At 37.5% G+C, this 24,969-nt stretch overlaps 2 protein-coding genes across 3 annotated transcripts in view; one reads left to right on the forward strand and one right to left on the reverse strand.

Annotated features, from left to right (window-relative positions):
- LOC149610541 (neurogenic protein big brain-like) overlaps window positions 1–24,969 on the forward strand; it is a 291,238-nt gene that overhangs the window by 92,894 nt on the left and 173,375 nt on the right. The gene's annotated exons all lie outside the window — the stretch shown is intronic.
- The window catches only part of LOC149610545 (uncharacterized), a 95,540-nt gene that overhangs the window by 46,209 nt on the left and 24,362 nt on the right, over window positions 1–24,969 (reverse strand). The window lies entirely within an intron of this gene.

A 24,969-nucleotide genomic window follows, 5' to 3' on the forward strand; every position in this document is an offset into this window, starting at 1 on the left:
ACGAATAAGGCGGAGTTTAAGTTCATACCAAGAATATTTTGCCCACTAAACTCGAACGTGAACTAAGCAAAAGCCAATACACGCAAACCCCATCAGAATATGAGATTTTGGGAATGAATTTAATAAATTGTTTCATGAAAATTAAGTTCATTGGTGTTGGAAGAAAAGCTAGGCTTTGTTGGATACTTTTGCGCATCTCTTTGCGCTCTCGAGGTGCGCTTTTCCTCTAGTTAGAAGTTACTAGGATGTCCAGCCTCCAGGAGGGTGTGTTGGACAAGGAGTTAGAGTCACTTGGGATTTTGAACATCATAAAATGTGTTCCATAAGTTTGTCACTGCCCCAACTTTTAAAAAAGGTCTATCAGCTCAATATTCTTGATTAGCAGAATAAATTCTTGAAACGGGGAAATAAGGCATGGACGGCGTGCATGCGGTTTTCAGTGTCTTTCCATCCGCCGATTACCAATGATGGATTGAAAAGATTCCCCTCTGATTCTTTATATGATATTATATAAGTCGACGTTTATACATGTATATACCTATATACATACATAGGAAGGCTATATTTCACACGTTGCCTACGAAGACGTTCTAAGTACTGGCTATTTCCTGAAGAAGAGGATCCGAATTGAAAACGGAAAAACCGTAGACTGCAGTTTCCTTCCAGATACCACAACTCAATGGCTAATTATACCGCGTTTGACTTACTATGAATAAGTCGAACATTCAAACACCCAAAGACCAACGAAATGGGATGGATTATGGAGCAATACCGGTGTGGAGGCTTAGTATTTATCACGAAAAGCCCGTTGCGGACAGAGGGAGAGCCATCTCGGGAACGACAAAAAAATACCCTAACTTTGTTACTTGAAATAGACTACTTCGATGTAGCTAAGAGGGAAAGACACGGGGGTAAAACTTTACCTTTCATCTCGATTTCTGGAGCCTGCGCTGTAGCGTTTTTGTATCATGACAGTAAGAAGAGCAAGCAGTGTATAAACCCCCTTGCATGTACCGATACTGAGGGTCGAAAAGGTCTATTACTACTACTATTATTATTATTTTAAACAAGATTAACTGATTTTACTATTATATAAATCCTGTTTAAAATTTTATATTAAATTGGCTAATTTGTAGCGTACAGTTTGCTCGTTCAGAGATATTTCTCTTAATTATTCCAATTTGTAGAGCGCTAAAGTCTGTGACCATTTGGGTCCGCGTACAGTTCGACACTAAAAAGCTTCTAATTTTAACTATGTTTTAAACTAGGAACCTTTGACCTTCGTTATAAAAAATTTACAGCTACATTAGTTTCTTTTTTCTCTACTAAAATATATCTAAGTTGACAATGATGAATAAGCTTTAATTTTTTAAGTTTTTTTCGCATAAGGTTTTTTAGAGCAATTTTAAGATTTAAAATTTAGACTAATTTAAAAAAAGAGGAAACCGGCGTATTTTCAACAATTGACCATCACGATGGGGCTTTTCTCAAAATTTTACAATCAATATTATATACAGAGTGTTTCTGATAATGTTCTGCCATAAATTTAGGGGGCTGTTCTTTAGGCGATTTTGAGTCAAAAATATAATTTCTATTCAATTTTGCCGTCCGGTCCACTGTTATCGAAATAAGTTTAGAGTATTTTACGCATGACCCCTTAAATTTAATTAAGAAACTGAAAGACAATGATTCTAATTTAATAAAGGGGTCATCCCTAAAACACTGAAATCTGAACTCAAAAACAGTGGCTGGGTCTGCAAAATGTCATAGAAATTACATTTTGACTCAAATCCCCTTAATTTATGGCAGACTTATCAGAAACACCCTGTACATTTAAGAAAGTGGTTTTTTTTGTTATTTATGCACAGTCATAATTCGAAACCAAATTTCACCAAACTTCACGGTTCATACAGGGATAGATTTAATTTTAGAAGTAGGAATGGAGAACAGGGTAATGTGGGCGCGCGTCAAAGTCCCAGATCCCCTTCCACGGGACGGGGGGGGCGTATGAAAGAAGAGGCAGGTCATAGCGAAAGAGGTAAAAAGGAATTACGTATTTTTCCGTCTCCGTCAGCAACGACATCAAAACGTAGTTTAAGTGAGCCAATAAGATAATTTAAACTTTTCGTCACGTGTTGGAGAGAGAGGCTCTATACCGGGCTATGAGTCGGACTGAAGTAAACACAAACCGTTCTCCATTCCTATTTCTAAAATTAAATCTATCCCTGCTTCATATCAGTTATTTAGGGAACATAAAGGAAGGAACTTTCAATTATGATTAAAAAAAATCATCCACTATACGTGAAGTCGTCACGGTTTAAAGAACTATATAAAACCACAGGTCATATTATCAACACGTATTTTGGACACAAAGTTAAACGTTATTAAAATGAAAAACACGTAGACCAAAGAGTACAGAATATTTGCGCGTCGCAATCATTGTTTGCTTTCCGTAATCGTATCCACGCGGTTTTCATAGAAATTAAATCTAAAACAGCAGCTTGCTAAGAAAAGAAATTGAAATTAAAAACGCTCAAGGAAATATACAAAATAAAGCGGAGACATTATACGTAACGTGGAAATTATTTTCAAAGAAAAGAAGTTGATTAATTCGAAGCTATAAACAGATATTTCATTGCTTAAAGTGCTTCCACGTCAAAATATTTCCCAATTAAAGGCCCGTTCACATTACCCAACTTTAGTCAGCTGACAAAGCCGATCTGACCAGTCAGGCCAGATTGTCAGGCAATATGAACGTTTCACCCAACCGTACCATTGTCAGGTTCAAGCTCGGATTTTAATCGGGTAGGTAGGCGATTGGAGTCGGGCCGACTAAAGTCAGAGAGGGAGAAAACCAATCACAATAAGCCTTGGCTATTACGTCAGGTGACACGTGCTGGTTTTCTTTCAGCTCGAGAGAGAGAACCGAGAGTATCGGCCATTATTTAATTGTCGATGAAAGCCTGAAAAATGATTTCGGGCCTTGGCCATTTTTTAACATGGGTTAATTTTTACGTTTTGATGGTTGTTCCTCATTGAATATTATCAGAAGTAATATAGTAAGGAAGTTTCTGATATTATTGACCTTTATTATGTTCTGAACTGCAGAAATTTAGTGGGAATAGCTTTGATGCTCGTAAAGTAGTTGAATTTATTCGAGAATATGAGTTCATTTATAATCCAAAACAAATCATTCCTATCATTATGTACCGCTTTGTACGTCCTCTTGTGTTTCAAAGGTAGTCGGCCCGACTGGTTGGGTGGTGTGAACGAGTGACCTGACTAGACTAAATTGGGGGACAAGTCGGCCTGACAAGTCTATGATTTGTCAGCTGACTAAAGTTGGGTAATGTGAACGGGCCTTAAGAAAGGGCGAACATTTTATCATATTTTATGGACAAAATCTATTTCCAGTGGCAGTATTTGATAATTTTGGATTTATCGTCTACTGAAAAGCGTAAATAAATTAAAGAAAGAGTTAGGAAGCCAAACCATGCAACCATCTGTCGCTTAGAAATGTATGTCTTGAGAGAAAGGACTAGAATACTGATGACTCGCTATAACTCCCCTTAACAACCACCACCCATTACATGAATGACAAATCTAGAAGAAATTAAACGAATACGGCTCTCGAATTAAAGTGTTTTAGCTTTCCGAAATTAAGCAAATTAAATAGGTATGTAATGTTTTTGACTGTTTAGCATTCCTCGCGCAGCTACGTTTTATTCCTTGAGCATTAACTCAAGTAGTATAGTTTTTACAGGATGCGCAAAATCATCTACGTGTTTTTCTTAATTATACAGGGTGTTTCTAATAAACCTAAGGGACGTTTGCTTAGGGTCAAACTGAGTGGAAAAAGTCAAAGAACATGGGGTTCACAACATTTAATTGCGGACACATGGGGTCTTCAACATGTAGTTGCGCAGATATGGGATCCAAAACATTGGACACTAACACAAGGAAATAGTTACACATGTTGAGTAAGACATATCAGACTTCAAGAACGTTACAGAACCTTTATCTAGCAAATGGGTAGAAATGTGCATAAATTAATGCTCATGTGTGACTTTTTTATGTTCGGGCCAATCAATGTTGTGGACCCCATGTTCTTGACACTTTCCATTCAGTTTGACTTACAGAAAACGCCCTTAATTTATGGCAGACTTATCACAAACATCCCGTATAAGTGTCCTTCTTCTTTCTTGGTAAAGAAACACAGCTAAATTTAGTTTTGTTATAATAACGTGTCTAAGGCTATAAAGTACACATAATTGGCCAGTTGTTTTGTAGACAGTTAACCATATGAAAAAAAGTTCCTTTTGTTTCAACGCACCTTTAAAAAATGTAATACAGGGAGCTCGAGGCTAAAGGATGGAGATTGAATTCTGAATATATTTTTTCGGCATGCAACCAAAAAGTCGAAATTTATGGATGAGGGAAAAAATTTGGGAAGCAATTTAGGCATTACCCCTTTTACGTTTCTTTCTCTTTTAAGGTAGCGATTCCAGGGAACGCTTCATTAGACACTCCAAAACATTTTTTTTGGCAGAGAAAGAGAATAAAGCGCTCTCATTATATATCGAGCTATAGACTTAAGCTCGTTCATCCAAGAGCCAACCGCATCAAATAAAAAGAATATATATATTTTCATAAGTTTATCATGCCTCTAAGTACACAACTATGGGTTAAAACTGGGCATCTTCCGCAGGCTACTGTAACGTCAGAACTCGTATAGCGCTAAGATCCGAAGAGTGAAAATTTTGAAATTTCTGTCGCGGTGCAGCCACCAAGCGGTCGAGACGATTATTAAATGGGTCACGTGAAAACAAATCATCCAATGGAATAAAGGAGATTTTTACTTTTCGTATAGGCAGGCATTGGGGAGGGGGAACGAATTTTACTTAAGCAACCCCAAATCCCTCTCTCTCTCGTGTGATAGAGGCGGTTTCAGTCCTGAAACATTCTAAAAGAGATAAAAGAAACGCTAGGCTAGGCAGACCAATTTTGTATTGAAGTTGAGGTGATAAATGATACGGAGAGAGTATAGGGTTTCATTGAAGGGAGCCAGACAAACACTATTGCCATAGGAGTAGCAGCCATTTCTCTACTTAGAGGCATGATAAACTTATGATATTTTCTAGCTTGGTAAATGGACTTCAACCAACGAGATTAAGTAAAGATTTGGCAATGCCGAGTATTTTTGATAGAAAAAAAAAGAAAGTAAAGGGGGCGCCGTGCCAGCGCAAATGATTTCTTGATGCGAGTTCAAATACATTATTTACAAAGAAAAAGAAGAAAATCTTTATATTTTTATTTTTTTCTGCAGTGTAAGAATTTAGGAGTCTCGTTTCCATTCTTGCATACTTTAAATTCCACTTAATTTTAGATCCATTAATTCTAAATAATTCCTGGAAACTTTTTTCTGCTATACATTGGTGTTTAACGGGGTGGAAACGTAAAAAACATAACATTATACCTTAAAAGAACCTCCGTTTTCTAATTATAAAAGATAAAATATTAAAAACAATAAATGATCTCTCATAAAAAATTAATTAGCATTTAATTAGTCTGAAAAATTAAGCTACTGCACAATCCTCCATTGCTTTATTGGCGTCTGCTAAATTGAACCACTTACCACTACGGGAGTAACTGGATTGGTTGAATTTCTCACAGGCTGAGAGAGGTAAGGGTAAATGGTTCAATTTAGCAGACGCCAATAAACTAATGGCGGATGGCGCGGTAGCCTTAATTTTTAAGACTAATTAAATGCTAATTATTTTGTACTAAGAATAATTAAATATTTAATTCCTTTTATATTTAGAAAAAGGCCGTTATTTTAAGGTATAATCTTATGTTACCTGAACGATTTCCTTTTTAAGTAATTAACCGAGTAAATTAATTACTTGAAAAATTAAAATAACCCTTTTATCAATATTTAATAGTAATTTTAGTATACATTATTAATTGTATTCCCAAAAGGTTCCGCGCGCCTAAAATGATTTTTAAGTTTTCTAGAGTAACCATGCTCTTTAATTTAAACTTTAATAAAGTTAAGTTTTAAATCCCACCAGAACTTAATTCTATATAAAAGAGAAAAGAAGGGATTTATAGATATAGAAATATGTCTTAAAGATAGAAGTGCTTGACCTATTACGACAACCTCTAGTTGAAGTTCTCTCTCTCTCTCTAAAAGAAAAGAAACCGAAAGGAAGGAAAGACTGTTGTCGGTTCCCCAGAACGCCTTAAGGGCTTAATAGTGCGGCGGCATCTTCCTTCCCCCCCTCGCCCCTCCCCTCCTCATCTTCTCATTGATTGGTTTAAGGGCGGCAGATGCCATCGAATCATTCCCCTAGAGGCATTCTTTTTCAAAAGAAGATTTCATATTTCATACAATAGCTCAAAAGGAAACAAGATGCCCATGCTCTAAAATGTGTTTCAACAAAATATTGCGTAATATGAAATTTTCTTCGCTATGGCAAGACTAATCTGGTTTATTTGGTCTTTGTGTCAATACTATGACAGTTATCGCACTACGAAGCACTAAATAAAGGCACAACCCTCAATTAAGATTACGACTATCATAAGTTTATAAGATATGTTCCTTCCATAAGTATGACATTTCCTATGCATGGTAATGCTAGAGACTTAAGACGCGAGAATTGACTACACTCGGCTAATTTTGCAGTCCATCTTCCTATTTAGTCTCATCAGGCGTCGCTTTACGAGAATCTATGACGATTCACATATGTGACTACATGACAAGCTCTCAGTAACTATAGTGAAAAACTTATGGAACGTGTCTTATAAACCTATGCTAGTAGCAAAGGTTCAAAACGTTGCCACTATAAAGTTTCTGGTGTAATAAATAGAACTTATCCCGTTCGGATGTTTTGGTTACTATTCTTGGCCACCATCTTACAAGATGGCCGCCAACCACGCATCACTTGTATAAGTCCTTCACTGCGAGCTAGTTTGAGAACGACAAGCCAGAATTGAATACGTTCGGTTAATTTTGCAGTCCGTCTTCCTATTTAGTCTGTACTAAGCCTTTGACATCGCCTCACCAGGCGTCGCTTTAGCTCGAATCTATGACGTTTCACGTACGTCACTTCATGACAAGCTCTCAGTACTACTACAAGCAACTTATAGCAAAACCTACTTAATATAAAATTATTTTGATGAAGCTAAAGAAGAGACAGATTTTCCATCAGAAGGAGAAAAGAAATTTCATTGTTTGGAAGTAAAAAAAAAAGGAAAAACAGTTTCTCGAGAGAAAGATAGGAGGTAACCCTAAAATGAAGTCTTCAATTTAAAAAAAACCGGCAAGAAGAAAGCTATCGTCTCGCACTGTTCTCGCGTGCATTCGTGGTCTTTTCGAATCATCCGAGTCTCTTGGCGTTTCTTCCGGCCAATGCGTGTGTGACCCCAATCCCATCCCATCCTAGTCCACTTCAGCTAGCCAGCATCTAGTATCTACGACTGACTATCTCAATAACCGCTAAAAACGAAAGTGGCTGGCGTCATTGGAGCGCTAAAATTGTCCATCCATCATTTCGAAAACCAAATTGGCAGACATCCGCTCCGCCTAATGAAAAACCCCTAATTACAGTTTGACTTTCTCTTAACCCGATGCTAGCTTAGAATCCAAAAAAAAAAAATTGCTTGACTATGCGAGAATGTTTGAAACTAATCTTTTCGAATGATGACGTGTAGATATACTTAGGCCTACTTTTTAGTGTTTCAGTGAAATTTTTTCACTCGGAAAATATGTTATTAGTCAGAATATAACTTTATAAGATACCTTTCATAAGTATGACACTAAATATACTTCAAAATGCTTGCGACTTACCGAGAGCTATTTCGAGAACGACAAGCGAGAATTGCTTGCACTCGGTTAGTTTTGAAGTCCATCTTCCTATTTTGTCTCTTTGGGAGTCCGTATCTCCTCTAAATAAATGTTGCAGACCGTAAAATCTTTGACACTTTAAATCCAGTTTTGACCCAAATTACATACCCTTTAATTTATGGCAGGCTAATCAGAAACACCCTGTATTGAAATATACGTATTGAAAATACAGCGGCATTTCTTAGGGTCTATTTACACTATCGCGAAAGTGGCTAAATTCAACTGAGACTTTCATTTGAGAGAGCCCGTCATCCTCAACTACTTCAAACTTGCTTTGGAAAACCAGCTAGCTACCCCATAAGATTTTTTTTTCGAGCAACTTTTTTTATTTCAATGAATCTTATTTTTTTGTCACCCTTTTCTTGATTTTTTTCTTTTTAAAAGTAAAATATGTCAGTCGTAAGTTTTTGAGATGTTATATTACTTCTTGTTTCATGCTTAGCGACATAACGGACAGCTTAAGTACACAAGGTCCGTGAAAAGCCAATCCCATCCTATTTAGAAACCTAACAGCTACGCCTTGGGCTACAGTCGATAACATAGAGGACGCATATTGTACATAAAGGGTAAACAAGATCGATCTGAACTTTTATCGGAAGTCTATTAACGCAAAGATATTAAATTACTTCCCTTTCACGGTTCACTTTAGCACGTTGGTACAACCAGAAGGGGGTAATAGTAGAAGGATGCCACTCTGTATCCTCTTAATACTAGTTATGTAACATGATTCTTCCCAGGCTTACACCGTTTTTGTCTGCTCTCCTGCTCATCAAACTAAGTTCAGATGGGCATCGCACCGTGGGGGTGAATTATATAACTGTTTGATACTAAATCCCCAGCAATTAACCCACAAACCTTGATTGTCTTGACGTGGGACAAAAATCCACCAGCGCACGCGCCTTGGCAAATAGTTAAGCGCTAATAGAGTAATGACGAGGGAACTATTCATCGCGTACGTGATTCGGTTTAGTAACCTTGCTATAAATGTTGGGAAGAATCATGTTACAATTACCCCGCTTTGTGGCACACTTCTCTCGAAGAGAAGTATTATGTACTTCTGGTACAACCCAAAAAGCTTATTTGCAAATTACACCACAATATTTTCAAAACTTAATAATTACGTGTTAATCTACTTTCGCTTTTAACGAAAAGAGCAGCCCTGGATGTTGGGCCTGAAATGTTCGGAGTTACTCGGTTCAGAATCTGGTAATAGAGAGAAGGGTCTACAGTGTAGCGACACGAGCGCCTCTAAGTGTTCGTTTTCTACAGAATCGACACCACTCCAAATATCTTTTTCTTTGCATTGCTACACTAGTATTTTTTTTAAGATCACAGACTACTAAAGGAAAAGGACAAATATACTTCTTCTTCCAGGACACTATAGAGGTGACGCGAGGAATTCTTGTGGTACCACTATGATGTGGAAAAAGATACTATCCTTTTACTGGCGTCAGCATGGTTGTACCATATTAATTTGTTGACGTCAATAGGGCCCAAACGTTGCAAGTTTATAAATCATCCTAATTTCGCCAAGTTTCATATTAACACAGTATGGAAAAGGCGATAAGAATTATAAGTGTCAGCTTTATAGTTTACTGGTACTATTTAACTATATAAAACCTAAGGCTGGGGAAGTTGTATCTTGAAGGAGAGAGGTGAAATAGAGTAGAAATGTTCTTGGGCCTTGTGAGGCATGAAAGACTCCCAGAGTACCTCGCGTACGTCCCTACCTTTGGTTTGGGATTATTAAGTGCTGAGGCATAGCGCCATTTAAAAATTTAAGCTAGTTCTCATGAATTCTCTTTTTAAGACACAGGGGGAATTGTTGACGTTTTCGAACCAACAACTATAGTCACTCAGGATGCTGGGAGGACTTCGTTGCAGAGGCTTCGTTATAGGCACGGAGATTACTACTCCATGTAAACTTTCCTTCAAGGTTGTAGTTGCGTCTCAAGTACAATTTAATACAAAAATCTAACGCAGTCATACACACACATTGAAGTTATGTTTTCAATATCAAAAGCTAATAAAGATAAGAGCCAAAAACCATACCAAGTTTACTAATTTCACAGCCATTAATCAGGTTTGAAGTAAACCTCTTTTGATTAAGTACTTATTTCCATGGTGCTCATCAGTTTCAATGGCTAATTTCTCACTTTTCCTTTTTTTCGAGTTAGGAGCCTAATACTGTTAGGGCCACGACTAACGGGAATTAAATAGTCCCAGTCTTTCAACGTATGATAAGCTTGAGGCTTAGTAGGCTTCCGCGATGAAAAAAAAATGCAAACATAACATCCCTTATAAATAAATCCCCCATCGTTTGATCGCTGGCCATTCTGAAAGAGCTCGAGTCGGCGGCCGCTTGAAGATGGCCAAAGAAATGTAGGCTTTTATGGTGGGCATCTCTTTTGTACGAGACTAGGGAATACGTAAAAAAGAGCCGTGTGCCTTCACCCTTCTTAAAGGGGAAGTCTCATCAAATTGGACTCCTTTTGGTTTCAATTGCGATCGATAACGTGAAAGAAAAATCACTCCACAAGTAGAAAACAATTCTAGGGTTTGATACTTTCCTATTTATGAGTAAATTTTGTTCGTTCTAATTGGTATCGTTAGAGAACTATGCGAGTTGGTGTTAGTCAAGAAATAGAAAATGCCTCTCGCTGTAAGCTTGGGCAAAGCAAAGTTTGCCTATGAATATTACATTGCCTCTGTATCCCCACCTCAGGCAGCGAAGTAATCCCAGTATCCTCACTCCTCAGCATTTAGGTAGGGTTGTACAGTAAGAAATCGTAAAGAGCGCCCCCTCTGTCTTAAAAATATAAGCTAGTTCTCATTCAAATACAATGGCACCACGCGGCAACACTTAACATTCACCTACCAAAGGGTAGGGGCGCGCGCAAGGTATACTGGGAGAGTTTCACTACCATCATAATTTCCCTGACCTAAAATCATTTCTCCCTGGTCGGAGCAGAGTCCAGTTTTGTCTACCATAACCATTGACCTTAGCAAGTAAAAATCTTTGGTAAGACTTGTTCTTTAAGGAGCTTATATGAGAGATAGTGGAGGCATCCTTTTTGCTCGCGGATAACCTTATCGACTGACTTCTGAAGAAATAACGAAACGTAAGCGGTCATTTCCCTTGAAGGAAGTCAAGAGAGATGAGAGAGGGACGGAAGACTAAAGGAAAGGAAGGAGAAAAAAAGTCTTAGGTTTCTCTCTCTCTCTCTCTCTTTCTTTCCTTCTCCGAGATGCAGCTCCAAAAAACCGCCTGCCTTAGCTTCTTACTTCTTTCCATTCCAGACCAACGATTTAGAAATTAATTAAGCCATATTTTATCGCGGTAAGAGAACTTCAAAGGAAGAGAGAAAAGTCAGGTGGTACTTAATTCTTCAATCACTTGACCGTTGTGAGGGTATAAACGAAATAAACCTCATTAATATTTAAACGTTATTGAAAATTATATAGATCTTATTTATTAAGGTATTTAAAGTGATTTTTTCGTTCAATATAAGATTACTTAATGCCTAGTCTATCATGACTTGTTAAGCCTAATTTACCTGGTAAATTAGACTTAACCACTCTTGGGAAATTAGACTTAACCACTTATGGGAAATTAGACTTAACCACTCATGGGAAATTAGACTTAACCACTCATGGGAAATTAGACTTAACCACTCATGGGAAATTTGACTTAACCACTCATGGTAAATTTTACCATGAGTGGTTAAGTCAAATTTCCCCATGAGTGGTTAAGTCAAATTTCCCCATGAGTGGTTAAGTCAAATTTCCCCTATGAGTGGTTAAGTCAAATTTCCCCATGAGTGGTTAAGCTTATTCCAATGAGTTGTTAAGCATAACTTCAGATGAGCTGTTAAGCCCAATTTCCCACGAGTTGTTAAGCCCAATTTCCCACGAGTTGTTAAAAGTCCAATTTCCCATCAGTTGTTAAGCCCAATTTCCCATGAGCTGTCAAGCCCAAAGCCCAATTTCCCATGAGCTGTCAAGCCCAAAGCCCAATTTCCCATGAGCTGTCAAGCCCAAAGCCCAATTTCCCATGAGCTGTCAAGCCCAATTTCCCATGAGCTGTCAAGCCCAATTTCCCATGAGCTGTCAAGCCCAATTTCCCATGAGCTGTCAAGCCCAATTTCCAATAGGTTGTTAAGCCCAATTTCCAATAGGTTGTTAAGCCCAATTTCCAATAGGTTGTTAAGCCCAATTTCCAATAGGTTGTTAAGCCCAGTTTCCAATAGGTTGTTAAGCCCAATTTCCAATAGGTTGTTAAGCCCAATTTCCAATAGGTTGTTAAGCCCAATTTCCAATAGGTTGTTAAGCCCAATTTCCAATAGGTTGTTAAGCCCAATTTAAAATAGGTTGTTAAGCCCAATTTCCAATAGGTTGTTAAGCCCAATTTCCAATAGGTTGTTAAGCCCAATTTCCCATGAGTTAAGCCTAATTTTCCAATTTCCTCCGTGAATTTATTTTACTGTAGTTTCATCAACAAATATTTAAGTAAGCTTTTGAGCACAATAAAAACAACTTGTTTACAATCCTCACGCTTGACTCAAACCCACGTATCAATAATTCAGAATCGCGATTAAAACTGCTTTACATGTTGATTCACAACACCTTTGAAAGCCATTCGTAACTTAAAGAAACTAGAAAAGAAGAGAATAGCTGATGGGTGGCAGGCAGTTAGCGGTGGTTAAAAGAGTTTAAGAGGGCAACCGAGTAATTAAAAGGCGAAAACCACCGGGGGGAATTGAAAAGTTTAAGAAAGAGAAAGCGAGAGAGAGAGATAAATAACTCTTACTCTTGGTCAGTGCGCGACCTCTACAAAAGTATTCTTCCATCAGCCATATAGTTAGTACTTCCTGCTCTAGCCAGAGCAGAGCCGCGCGCTGCTTCAACCGAATCTAGAAGACTTTCCTACAATTCCTTAAGTTTTAACACAAAGGCAAACAAATTCGTCCGGCAAAATTTATTCACCCTAACTTCGGAAGTATAAGCTTTCCAACTCAGTCCAGGTTTTAGGCTGCCAAGCAAAACTACAGTGTGGAAGAGATCAACACTTCCTCTGACTCAAAATTGAGATAACACTCAACTGCAGCATGGAACTGCTTAAATACTGCCTTATTAAACATTTGAGATAGTGACCGTGTATTTGTTCGCATATATTTGTTCTTAATGCACAGTGACAATTTGTTTATTTCCAAATTTGAACCAACTGCGTGGTTGATACAAGAAGCGATATCTAGTTTATTAGGGAGAAGGTTAAATTCGCCACATTTCTAGCTTTATCTCCAGTCCAAACGTAGGTCCGGAATTACTCCACGCCTCTAAATTACAACCAGCATCTCATTGGTTCTTGAAAACTTACGTCACCGCGACGCGAAGGACGAAAATTGCCTATTTTCCGACTGAGCAGAGGCGAAGTAGCCCGGCCTCCTGTTACGTCCCCCTTCATATTTTAAAAGGGGGACTGGGACTATGGCGCGCGAATACTTACGCATCTTATGCTTTCTCCCTAGTAAACTAGATATCGCTTTTTTGGTTGATATCAGTACAACAAGGTGAAGGTTCATTAGAAGTTGGGACGGAGGCGAACCCCTAGCCAAAGCCTCATCAGGGGGTTTAGCAACTAGAATGTTTTTAAACAGTCAATTATAGGAAGTTTAAACTGACAAGCGTTGTCTCTTATCATCATAAGTTTATAAGATATGCTCCATAAGTATGACACTACCTATACTTCGTAGTGTTAGAGACAAGTGAGAATTGGCTATACTCGATTAGTTTTGCAGTCCATCTTCCTAAATAGTCTGTACTAAGATTTTGGCAGCGCCTCAACAGACGTCGCTTTACGAGAATCTATGACCTAAGTCACTTCATGACAAGCTCTCATAAACTAGTGACAAACTTACGGAACATATCTTATAAACTTAGGTTATTATATATTATCCTTAATTATTATAATTAATAACAACCGGTAAAATCAAAGATGTTGGGATTTTTATGATTTCAAGATAAACTATAGTGTTGTTGTGACCCCTTCCACGCTGGTTCTAAGTTTTCGAAGGAAGTCCTTTCCGGGTCCCGCAAAAGAGCGCGTCATTCTCATTCTCAAAATGCCCCTTGGGCCCTTTACCAGGCGTTTCATCGCGCAAATAACTTTTAATTTTCTTTTAGAGAGAGAAACTTCGTAGACTATTTAGAGCCCAAATTCCTTAAAATGTGACAACGAGAAAGGGAGAGATGCAATAGACGTAGAAAGGGTTTTCCTTCATCAAGTTCTCCGTTACAAAGGCTCGTGATTTTAGAGAAATAAATTCTACACACTAACTGGAGCAAAGTTGAGCGCTTAACTGGGCTATTTTGATTTTTAGAGAAAATGGTCAAAGTATACCATAGTTATCTTTTCAGGGCGTTTAAAGGAAAAGATCTCTCCTCTACATTTAAATGGGAAAATATATGAAAAAATAAATAAATAAATGAACTCTTATTACAAAGTAATTAGCATTTATTTAGTCTTAAAAATGAGGACTACTGTCCCATCACTACTTTAGTGGCGTCTGCTAGACAGATCCCATACCCCCACGGAATTGGTGTGAACCAATACCGTGCGGTTCTGGCTAGCAGACACCTCTAAACATGGCGACGCGGTAGTTAGTGTTACTAATGGTATTACTTTTAAATCATTTATTTTTTTAATATCTTCCCTTCTATTTTTAGAAAAAATGAACTTCTTTTAAGGTATTAATGCTATGTTGCCTGAACTTTTCCTTTAAGTCACGTTTTTTAGTGGCCATTTTCAAAGATGGCGACATAGTCAAACTACAATATCTTGTAAACTGTTCGTTAACCAGTTTACAATAATTTAGTCAACTCAGTTGGAATGTTATTCCATAAATTAGGGAGTTGTATTTACCATTTAGGCGGCCATTTTTAAAAAATCATTCTTATTACTTTAGAGAAAATATATTTATACAGCTTACTAGGTGAAATGGTTTGGGCTGGGAATTGATTAGCCTATCAATCAGTTTGGACTAAAAATTTCGAACGGTGGCACGTATTTTGTTAATATAACAGTTTAACTGATATTTAAAAATTAATATCAAACGTATTACTTGCAAATTTAGCGTGAAAACCACACTTTATAGTCCTGAACTTGTTTTTTAGCGTCCAAACCCATATTATATAGGTTTTTTTTAACTCTAGTTGAACATACTGTTGAAAACCTAATTCCATTATCACGGTGTCTGTCTGTAAACTGTAGTCTGTTATATTTGAAACTTTCAAAATTCCCCAAGGCAGTTTTGAAATAAAAATTCTTATTTTAAAAGTAGGCTCTATTTAGTTCCGAAATATATTTTGATGGAGCAAGTTGCAGAGACAAGGTTTGCTATTTTCGAAACAAAAAAAAAAAAAAAGATAGAAAACATAAAAGTGAATATATCTCGAACCTTCCTTGCCACCCACCAAACAAACCGACAGATAGATAGATAAGAAAGGGAGCAAAAGAAGTCTTATTTTTACAAGTAGTACATCTTTCGTCTAGGGCTCCTTAGGTTCGTGTTTTTATAGACTTCATACGTCTTCACCATATTCTTTTTTCGAATCTAGTGAATAGTAACTTAGCACCTTGGAATGCGACTATTTCCTTCAGAAAGCCATTTTTGAATATTCTAAATCTATACAGGGTGTTTCTGATAAGTCTGCCATAAATTAGGGTTCAACTGAATGGGAAATGTTAAAGAACACGGGGGTCTACGGAGATATGGGTTTCCTTCCAATCATTAATTGGTCCCTAAAACAAGGAAATAATCACACATGTGGAGTAAGGCATATCAATAGTCTTCAATCTAGGAACTTTATTGAACCCCTATCTAGCAGAAGTGTACTTACTATTAAATGGGTAGAAGTTTGCGTACACTTCTAAAGTGAAGCTCATTACTCATTTTTTTTTACCATTTCCTTGTTTAAGGGAACAATGTTTGGTAACCCATATCTCCGTAATGTTCTTTGACACTATCCACTCAGTTTGACCTCTTTACTTTATGGCAGACTTATCATCGGATACACCCTTTAACTGACTGATAACCAACGACCAGTTCAATATTCTTTACAAAACAAAATTAAACTAGCCTTGCACTGACGTTATTTTTAAGTACTGGGTGCTCCTTAAGAAAGATGTATTAGAACCCGATGCCATCTTGAAAAATGGCGACCAAAAATGTAAATATCTTCCTTACGAAATATTATTACATTGGTTCAGTATATCCAATAGGATGTCTATAGATTTTGGGGTTCATCTTACAACCATCTTTTAAAATGGTGGCCCAGCCAGTAAATGTTCCGAAAGGCAACGACGCAAGCGTTTGCTGCTAGTCCTGACTGACTGATAATCAACGGCCAGTCCAAACCACTTAACCTAGAAAGAAAGCTGAAATTTTGTAGAGACGTTAATCATAAGTAGACGCACCCCAAGGAAGAATTTTCGAATCCGCGGCCATCTTAAAAAATGGCGGTCCAAAAAAGTAACCTAAATATCCCGACTGTCAGCTTTAAGCACCTTTGCTGCTAATTTTACATGACTGTCTTTCGATATCAACCGTCTTAGGTGCTAAGAAACTAAATGCGTTGGTCTAAACGTGCGAGTAAATGGGGTTTTCTCCTTCAGGGAAGCAGTGTCGTAAGGAGTAGATTTGCCTGCTCTGATAAGGTTTATGATGCCCTTTTTTCTGAGCAAAATATTTCCCCAGCGACGAATCTGAATGGCGAGGCCACTAGACCAAGGTAGTACCTATTTCTTTTTTTCTGAAAAGGATAGCAGTTTTCTCTCTAGGTGATTTCCTCTTTTTTTTAGTCATGATCTCCCAAGGTCCCTTTTGTGCACCGAGAAACCTAATAAATATTATCACAAAACCCTTCCAAGTAGTACTACTTTTATCTTAAAAAAGAACGAACTAGCTACCAGTTTCCACGAAAATGGTGAAAAAGAAACGAGCGGTGCATGGTGCAAAAAGCGGGGGCTAACTCGATTAAGTGAGCTATATTTCACTGGAAAGTACTGCGTAATATTAGCTAATATAAAGATTTTTAAACCTACAATTCTGGGCCTAGTTAAAGTAAAGGTGAAACTTGAAGGAAAACCTACTTGTTCTATAACAAGTGGAATTTAACATTAAAATAGAGACAAAGTATAGGATTTAGAGCATAGACAGATTGTTAGAGGGTATTTCAAAGGAAAAGTATTGGAGAGTATTTCAAAGGAAAACGTGCAAGGTAGCTAAGGCGAGCTAGGGTATTTCAATAGAAAATAAGCATGGTAGCAAGAACGGATTCATGCTCATAAGAACATAGGGCACGAGATATTCTGTCCCCGTCCTAGCATACTTGGTGTAGGTTCGCGTCACTTCATTCCGCCATCTATAACGGTCTGCAGCAACTATATAGATTATGGAAATGTATGCTTTTAGACACGTGACATAAAAATACCAACCAAGTATGCGAGGATGGTACCAGAGGATAAAGCTATTGCCCTATGTTCTTATCAGCATGAATCCGTTCTTGATGGTAGAGGGTATTTCAATGGAAAACGTACATGGTAGAGGGTATTTCAATGGAAAACGTGTCACAGGGTATGTCAAAGAAAAACAGGGTAGAGGGTATTTCAAAGGAAAGCATGGCGGAGGGTTATTTGAAAGGAAAACGTGGTAAAGGGTTAATTCAAATGAAAACGTGGTAAAGGGTTAATTCAAATGAAAACGTGGTAAAGGATTAATTCAAATGAAAACGTGGTGCATGGTTAATTCAAATGAAAACGTGGTAAAGGATTAATTCAAATGAAAACGTGGTACATGGTTATTTCAAAGGAAAATACCATGGAGTATGATTCGTCGACTCAAAGTATTTCAAAGGAAAACACAGTGAGGTATGATTGGTCGAATTAAAGGTGTTTCAATGATCAAAATCACGACGTCATATTTATTAATCAGCAAATAGAGACGTTACTCTCTTATCATTCTTAAGGAGACCAAACCAAAGAACGGTTTATTACTTTCCACCCTTCCTTTTAAGATTTGCCGTGAAAATATTCGAAAACATTCTATCTCGCCTACCGTATGGCGCGCGTTGAACGGTTGTTTCTAAGAAAAACCATAATACTTAAGACTATAAATTACTACTTAAGATAAATTTAAAATTCAAATGAAACGAAATTAAGGGCGCGGATGTATTTAATACCCGAAAGATAATGATCAAAAAATAAAGAGTTGAGATCCTAATTTGTGTTTAATATGGACGCAAATATTTTTACGCCAACTTAGAATATTCATAAGGGTTTATGCAAATTACAGGCTGCTGCATGCGCGTGGAGGATTTTTATCACTAATTAAATAACGGGTGTCTCGTCGCCTTTTTAAACAAGAGCCAGAAGCATTTAGAGTCACGTGAACGTTTTACAGCTCGCCGCTAATAGCGTTTAGGCGTAATTAGGTCAGTAGTATAATTCGGCGAGTTTTCCGCAAATGAGAGTGGAAAGACAGGGTCAACAAAATTATCTCAATCAAGGAAGGAAGGAAGGACATCTTTAAAAGCACTGTGGATTTAAGGATGAAAGGAATTAAATTCAATTACGGAGTTAAGGCTAATTATTTCCATTAACTTATTAATATAAGTAAACATAGTGACTACTTGATTTATCAAGGCTTAGCCCAACCATTGCAGGGACGTCATATTCATAAATAGTAGTTTTTGATATCAGTAACACTAGGGGAAGGTTTTAGGAGTGAGTGCCTGAAAGTTGGGTCGGCGAACCACTAAAAGGTTTTTCTAAAAAACAACATCATGCAGATATTTCATACGGGCATAAGTTCATAAGATATGTTCCATAGGTTTGTCACTGGTTAATGAGAGCTTGTCATGAAGTGACGTAGGTGAAACATCATAGATTCCCCATGAAGTGACGTAGGTGAAACGTCAGATTCCCCATGAAGTGACGTATGTGAAACGTCATAGATTCCCCATGAAGTGACGTATGTGAAACGTCATAGATTCCCCATGAAGAGACGTAGGTGAAACGTCATAGATTCCCCATGAAGTGACGTAGGTGAAACGTCATAGATTTCCCATGAAGGGACGTAGGTGAAACGTCATAGATTCCCCATGAAGTGACGTAGGTGAAACCAGAGCTGTGCTAAATAATTAGTTAGCTAATTGAATTTCTAATTAATTAGCAACATTTACTAATTGAAAATGGTAATTGAATTTTAATTACCTTAGTGCTAATTGAGAAGTAATTCTAATTAATTAGTATGAATAGGAAAGGTAATTATCTAATTAAAATTTAATTAGATTTAGGATTAACTAATTAGCCAATTGGATTTTCAATTAATCTTTTAATTTAGTAAAAACTAAAAATCGAGGAATTAACTCTTGATTCATCTATTTGAAAATGAAAACGGCCTTATTATATCGATGAGGAAACCTTAGTGCTACTCTAAATATTTCAGAACATGTTTTAGAACATGAGAGAATACTAGTACTAGTAGAAAATTTCGTAGATCGTAACTGTCCCATTTCGAAATTTCGACTGTTTTTCCTACTCGAATTTATAGCAGTGCCCATGGATTTACTACTCAGAGTCCATTATTATAGGAACTGTGGCAAGAAAATGAAGAAATGAGACAAATTTTAACATGACGGAAGGCTCGAGGCTTGTCTCATTTTTTGTGAATAATTCACGGTTTCCGTAACCGTTTTTCAATGGCATTAAAACATTAAACTTTGCATTACCAAAGTACTAAATCCATGGGCACTTTTAAACTTTTAAGTTTACTTATGGTTTCTTTTTTTCCTTAATTAGACAAGTAATTAATTAGAAATTAGTAATTCTAATTAATTAGTTTGATAAATACATGTCTAATTTCTAATTGAATTGAATTAGTTTCTATGTCTAATTGCTAATTGGCTAATTAATTAGTTCATAAATATTTACCTAATTGCTAATTCTAATTCAATTAGTAGTCAGCTAATTAGCACAGCTCTGGGTGAAACGTCATAGATTCCCCATGAATTGACGTAGGTGAAACGTCATAGATTCCCCATGAAGTGACGTAGGTGAAACGTCATAGATTCCCCATGAAGGGACGTAGGTGAAACGTCATAGATTCCCCATGAAGGGACGTAGGTGAAACGTCATAGATTCCCGTGAAAGGACCGCCATGTGAGGCGCTGTCAAAGGCTTAGTACAGACTAAATAGGGAGATGGACTGCAAAACCGAGTGTAGTCAATTATCGAACTAGCAGCTCTCATTAAGTCTCTAAATAGTATTACGAATTACAGGAAGTGTCATACTTATGGAACATATCTTATAAACTTATTATACGGGTTATAGTGTTTAGTGTTAAACTTCAAGGTTTGAAATCCTCTAAAACACCAGGGCAGTGCCTGGAAGCCAGCATAGTTTGTCAAATATAAATGATCTCTTTTGAACAGCAATTATAAAAATTAGGAAACAATGATAAAATTAAATTTTAGATTGGAAAACAACTTAATTTCACCCAAATTTCCAGTTGAAAATAATACCTATACTAATCTCCCACACCTCCATCTATACCTGGTCGATTCCTAATCTAAACATTTAGAGGCGTCGTAAATTAATAACGGGTGCAATTAATCAAAATTCAAATCCCAGCCTGTTCCCTAAACTTGGTCTAATAAATTGACAGGCCTTACTGCACCTGGTTATACTCTGTCCACTGTAATTGAGTCAATAGAGTGGAAAGGCCGGGAGGAAAGGGGTAGAGACACGCAACGACCCTGCTGGAGAAACAGAAGCGTATTACCTCTATTTCAATGAATGAATTATGGGGACCTGTTTCTAACCTTTCACTCTACTCCAGTGCTTGGGTCTTTAATTAAACCGATATTTCAAGTGAAACTTCTACAGTCCACATATATAGCGTATACCCTCCCCTCTTGGGGTATTAATACCGAGTACATATTATCAGAAGGGGATAATAGAAGAAGGATGACACTTTGTATCCTCTTAATACTTCAGTTATGTAACATGATTCTTCCCAGGCTCAGTGTTCACCTTTTGTTTGCTCTCCTGCTCATCAAACTAAGTTCAGATGGGCCTCACACCGTGGGGTGAATTCTATAACTGTTTGGCACTAAATCCTCAGCAATCAATTAACAAACCCTGATTGTCTTGACGTGGGACAAAAATACACAAGCGCATGCGCCTTGGCAAATAGTTAAGCGCTAATAGAGTAAGGATGAGGGAACTATTTATCGCGTATGTGATTCGGTTTAGTAACCTTGCTCCAAATGTTGGGAATGATGTTGGGAAGGATCATGTTACAATAACACCCCGCTTTGTGGTACACTTCTCTCTCGAAAGAAATTATTATAAACTTCTGATATTATCAAATATTTAATCTTTCACTATTTCGCGTTGCTCGAATATTGGTTCCTAATTAAAGAGCTTTTGAATTATAATGAAACTTGTTCCGTTTGCACACGTCACGCCACCTTCCCCTTTCGCTTATATTTTAATCGCGAGATCAAACCATCGAATATTGGCCTTGTAATTTACGATAATCGACTTTAATGATTATTTAATTAAAGGGAAATTGAAATTGGCTAATGAGGTTTCCATGGTATGACAATTATTGAGAAAAACTTAAAGTTACAAAAAATATGTAGGCTATTGTAGATGAGGCCTGTTTTGGTTCTCCTATTGGTGAATCAATAAAAGCAACATAAATTGATACATTACTATTTTCGCTAAATCTATCGATTCTTAAATTTAGGCAATCAATTATGAAAATAGTACACTCGCGTCATCTCAGTAAAGACGTGCATGTACGTTTTGGATTAGTAAAGAACCCTTACAATAACAAATCGTCGAGGGACCAGTCACTTAGGGTAATCGGTGTATACTGTACTAAAGGGATTCTTTGCTCTTCCTGCCCTAGACAGTGCCTAAATGATTACGCGTAATCCGTAATTAGTGTACAGAGACACTGAGAGTGATTAGCCCCTCGCAAAACGTTTACATTGTTTTATTATTAAATTAAGTATATAAACAAAACATAATTTATTTTTAAGGAGAAATATCAGTTTCTTTTTCGGGAAGCTAAACTGCATTTGTTGCTCTTAGCATACATAGATTCGTATAGTTATCAGACAAGGGGGCTTGATACCATTTACACCAGGAGACCTGGGCACTTGGCGGACAAAGGGCAGTATCAAGTAGCTCCCCTCCTGGTGTCTATGGTATCAATCGTCTTATAGTCTGTAAACTAAGCAAAAAATAATACCTAGGTTAACTGAACTACAATAACTAACTAGTATAAGCACAATCTGAAGAACAGAAAGGAAGGTATTTTAGAACTCTTTCAGCCTGAAATGAAGTTCAAGACAAGCTATAGGAAGAAGATATACCCAGAAGGAACCTTTATCATTCGCACCTGTAGCAATAGAAGTAACACTTGGGTGTTTTGGCGAAGATAATGCTTTTCTTATGGGTTTACACTATATTGTGGAAGCGCTTCATCCATGGTACACCATCCTCTGTCCGGAATGGCCTACCTATCATTATAAAGTTATCAGGAACCTAGTTCCGAAAGGAAATAGATTTCTTTCTATAACACCCTCGACCTGACCATACAGCAGCGGCAGCAGCTTTTTTCCTGGATTTAGAACTCTGTCCGCTTCGGGTTTAACGTACGTTCAAGTCCCTTTTACGCGATAAATCATTGAGGACTTGTTTTCCAGTGACCGTTACAAAGTTTTTTATTCTTCTTTCCAATGCTTTACTTTGAAGAAAGTTTTCTACTCCACCTAAAGGCTATCCCGCATTCAACCTAACACTAGATATCCATTACTAGAAGGACCAAAGTTCTGTCTTCGGTATCGGGGTAAAAATTTCCCCTGGAAGGTCAAGTGGTTTCACTTTGTAAGGTCAAGATACAATGGTCAGTATATAAGCGAGTGAGTGGACTTTACAAATGTATAAGGTATTTCTGATTTCAGCAAGGAATAGGGGTAAAATATTCCCCTGGAAGGTCAAAGGGTTTCACCAAGAAGCGATATCTAGTTTACTAGGAAGAAGGTATAAATTCGCCACATTTCTAGCTTTATCTCCAGTCCAAATCCAGACGTAGGTCAGGAGTTAATCCCCGCCTCTAAATTACAAGCAGCATCTCATTGGTTTTTGAAAACTCACGTCAGCGCGACGCGAATGACAAAAATTACGTATTTTCCGATTGAGGAGAGGCAAAATAGCCTGGCTTACTTTTACGTCCCCCCTTGTATTTTGAAAGGGAGACTGGAACTATGGCAGGCGAATACTAAGGCATCTTATAACTTCTCCCTAGTAAACTAGATATCACTTCTTGGTTTCACTTTGTTAGGTCAAGATACAATGATCAGTCAGCTTTTTGATTTCAGCAAGGAAAGATTTAGGGCGTAGTGGGCTTTAATGTCAAGAAGATACCGTTCATTATTACAACGCACCTTATGTATATACGCACTGTATCAAACAGCGAATTATAGGTGGAATGTTAAATCTGGGTTATTCGGCAAGTATTTAGTAACTTTAGACAATGCGCTTTGATTGAAGTTTGGCCAAAGGTGAATTGTTCCAACATGCCTAGAATTAAGGTCATAGTTTCAACCAAGTGATGGTCAAACCTCGTATACAATACGCGCAAAATACAGGGTGTTTCTAATAAATCTGCCATAAATTAAAGGGTGTATACTTAGGGTCAAATTGAGTGGAAAGTGCATCAAAGAACATGGGCGTTTACAACATTTAGTTACGGAGATATGGGCTCCCAAACATTGATTGGCCCCTAAAACATGAAAATAGTAATAACATATGTGATGATGTGGAGTAAGACTTATAAGCGTTTTCAATCTAAGAATGTTGTTGACCCATTATCCAGTGGCGTCGCTAGGCCTTTTTTGGGGGGGCTATAGCCCCCCCAAATTCCAAACTTAGCCCCCCCAAAATAATCCGTAAACCCTACCAAAAAATTGCTGTTAGCAACCTAAAATATGAAACAGTAAAATTTTGAAGAAAAAAACCAATGGAGACAAGTAAAATGTTTCATGTTCTTTCGAAGGGAGGCCCAATAGTGTGGACTAAAAGCTAACCAAAACTAAAAATAAACCTAAGACGAGTGAAAATCCTTCATAATCGGTTCCGTAGTCCTTATCAATAAAAGGTTGTACATCTTTAAAATACGAAAAATTTCATGTTGACACAAATATACGGATAGTTTTGAAGATCTACACATTTTCCAAAGAACCCATTATGCAATTTTTAGCCACATCGTAGTATACGATAGGCTCTTAGTTTGACCCGAGCCGTAGTAGTACTGGCCGGGGTTTTCGCTTTCGTTATCGTCCGATTTTAGCTTAAATGGAACCAATAGTGGTAGCTGAGCTCAGTTAGAGATTTCATTTTAATTAAAAAAAAATTTCACACCGCACCCGGGAATTGAATCCGGCTGGCTGGCGCAGCAGTAAGACACGCTACCACTGTGGGGTCGGACACTTCTGATTTTTTGTTTAGGGTCTTTGAATTATTTTTTCTTTTTATTTATGTGCACATTAAATAGATAACGTTGTGGCTACTATTAAGTCCCAGCCATTGGGCCATCTTGTTTATATCAAGTTCTTATAATAACTCTAAAATAGTTTGCCCAGATTTAGCCCCCCCAAATTTCAAACCCTAGCGACGCTACTGCCATTATCTACAGCAGAAGTGTAATATTAAATGGATAGAAGTGTGCAGCATACGCTTGACAAGTAAAGCTAATCACTTCACATGATGCATGTTTTTAGGGCCAATCAATGTTTGGGAGACCATATCTCCGTAAGCAAATATTGTAAACCCCATGTTCTTTGACACTTTCCACTCAGTTTGACCCAAAGAACAAACCCTTTAATTCATTTCATGTCAGACCCATCAGGAACGACCTGTATATTTGCAAAATCCACTCACTCGCTGACTGATCATTGACCTAAGTCACCTAACAAAGTGAAACCC

The sequence above is a fragment of the Phalangium opilio genome, unplaced genomic scaffold (genome assembly GCF_054372755.1).
Source record: "Phalangium opilio isolate 3A_F unplaced genomic scaffold, DU_Popi_V2 ptg000329l_1, whole genome shotgun sequence".
Lineage (NCBI taxonomy): Eukaryota > Metazoa > Arthropoda > Arachnida > Opiliones > Phalangiidae > Phalangium > Phalangium opilio.